The sequence below is a fragment of the Triticum aestivum genome, chromosome 2B, assembly GCF_018294505.1.
Source record: "Triticum aestivum cultivar Chinese Spring chromosome 2B, IWGSC CS RefSeq v2.1, whole genome shotgun sequence".
Lineage (NCBI taxonomy): Eukaryota > Viridiplantae > Streptophyta > Magnoliopsida > Poales > Poaceae > Triticum > Triticum aestivum.
The window spans coordinates 182,102,560-182,105,424 of NC_057798.1; positions in this window are offsets into that span (position 1 = coordinate 182,102,560).

Consider the following 2,865-nt stretch of genomic DNA (forward strand, 5'->3'; position numbering starts at 1 on the left):
GCATATAATATATCAAAAATTTCAGAAAAGGATTTCCTACAACCTGAACATGTTACTAACATTAAATAAAATCTACACAAATTCAGATAATTCAAAAAGTGCTCCTCCTCTACTAAAATCCAAAAAAAATCATTTTGAAAATACCAAAATTAATTCAAATTTATTTCTCTCCATTTTTCTGATGTAGGGAAACATGTTACCCTAATTTTTGTATATTTTATTTTTGGAGAAAAATAATTTGAATAAAATCCAAATGACTCCAAATTGAAAATAATTTCAAAAGGACTTTAAATTTGATCCTTTTAACTCCCAACTCGTATTTCATATATTTTGAAGAAGTCATTTTATCTTCTCTCATGAAAATAATTGAGTTGCTTGAAGTTTCTGAATTTGAAATATTTCCAAGTGAAATTCAAATATTTTCAAAAACCCTTTTCATTTATTAAAATGGAAGAAGTCATGTCATCTTCTCTCTAGGGTTTTGTATTTGAAAAGAATTTGAATTCACGGAGGTCACGAATGCAAAAAAATGAAAGTTTGGGAAAGTCCTTTTATTCCCTCTCATTTAACTTCCAAAAAGTTTCGAATTTCACTCAATCAATCAAACAAACAATCAATCTATCTATTTATTATAACATTCCAAAATTTAGAATTTTGGGATGTTACAACCCTTCTTGACCTTGAGACTTCCAACCTCGTCAGTCAAGTTTTCCTTGTCCTTCTTCAGCCTCGCAACCTCCTGGTTGGCTTCAGTAACGGCAGTCTTCAACTTGGAGTTCTCCTCTTCCAACTTGTTGAATGAGGCCAGCTTCTTATCGGCAAGGGCCATTTTCTCTCGCGCCTCCTTCTATGCTACGGCAAGGTCTTGATCCTTCTTCTCCAGAGCCTGTTTCCTTTTCTATAAAGAAATAACATTCTTTAGACGATCTTGGAGTTGACGGTTTTCACTATGCACATCTGTTCGAGTGGAGTCACTCGGTTCAAGAGACTAAAAGAAAAAAAGAGTCATAAGGAGGACAGTCAACGAATTATTACCTCCTATGGTAGCTGCTTCTTCCTGGTCCTTCTGGAGATTTCTCTTGGCTAGCTCCAGGTCGAAGTTGAGGCTGATCTGCTTCTTCTCTAGTTCAGCAAATTGGGCTCCAAGTTCTCAAGATTTCTGCGGTCAGCAAATAAGATAGGTCAGTCGATAGAGACAAAGGTCAATCATAGCGAAAATTTCTCTAAGACTACCACCTAATCAAACATTCAATAGTAGTCTCGGGGACTACACCCAGTGGGTGCACTTGGCGTGACCCCACTGGTCCGGTTTTCCACTCTGCATGGTCTGCCCAGCATGAGTATGCAAAAAAAAATTCAGACCCGAGCCGACTACCAGCAGTCGACCGTGGTCTTAGCGACTGCACCCAGTGGTTGCACTCAGCGTGCCTCCACTGGTCTGGATTCCACTCGGATCAAGATATTCAACTGAGTGAAAGAAAAAGGAAGTAACATTCGACAAAGACCCCCGCCGCTTCAAACACCCGATGGCGGTCTCGGGGACTACACCCAGTGGGTGCACTCTGCATGCCCCCTCTGGTCTAGAAAAATACTCGACTCAACCTGGTCGACTCAAGTGGAAGAAATATTCAACACTAAGTCAAAACACCCAGTGGGTGATTTGATGCGAAATGCAGACCCATGATAGATGCACATAAAGGTACCAAAACGCTTATCCAGGGACACCTTATGGACAACAAAGCGGCAATCACAACTACCACTAATGGAGAGATCAATCTGAAATCCAGCTAACCTTGATATTAACATGCAGAGTAGAACTAGTGTTGTAGGAAGCCTGACTAGCCTCGTGCACCACCTTCATCTGCTCCATCATAAGGTTCGCTTGGAGTAGAGCCTCTCTGGCGGCACCTGCCGGGTCATCTAGAGTGCGATGCACAACAAAGAGCGATGATGGCGGTACGATCGGAGCAATCACATGATCAGAAGCGTGGAGTTGTGCGGGTGCGGCAGAGACTTGTGCAGCCGACGCCAAGGGACGGTTAGTCAACAGTGGATTGGCAAAAGAAACATTGGCCCGAGCCGGATCTCCGGATCGCTGGACCACCATCTCTGGTGCTGATGTCGACTGAGATCCCTGACCTGCGGCCGTCCTCCTGCTTGAAGCTCTGCCCCTCCTTCCCGTGTCTTTCAAAGGTGCTTCTTCCTCCTCATCTAGAAGCTCAATGACGTCCCATGGAGCCGCAACAAAATGCAATCATAAGGGCACAATCGACAGATAATCTAGTCAACAAAACAAGTTCAAGATTGCAAGAACATACCAGCTTTGGAAGTAGCCGCGTCATCAGTCTCCTCATCACCCAGAGCCCTGTCAATATCCATCAGGGTCCCAGAAGTTCCAGCACTGAAAAGTTCATGATCCACTCGGTCAGGGTAGGAGTACTAGTCAATAAGAGAACACAGAAAGGCAGAACAGTCAAGCAAAAGCAAAAGGAACGTCCATCTTGATCTTGGGCAAGGTCTTCCGAGACTTTGAAGGGGCAACCTTGGGCTGCTTGGCTACCTTCTCTGGCGGCTTATGCACTTATGTGCTTGGAGCCACAGCCTTGTTACGCATGCACGCTGGATCATGGAACTATTTGGATCGACGCTCTGTGCGAGGTGGTGAGTCAACTTCCTCCTCTTCATCGTCCGACTCGTCACTCTCTTCATCATCGTAGTCAACTCGGGATTGCCACTCACCACTTTCTTTGGTGCTATCCGCTCCCTCCTGGACTTGCTCCTGGGCTTGTTCCCCATTTGGCATCGAATACATCTTAGTGTAAACCTGCAAGGCAAGAGGTTAATTAAACATCACTCGGATTCAGA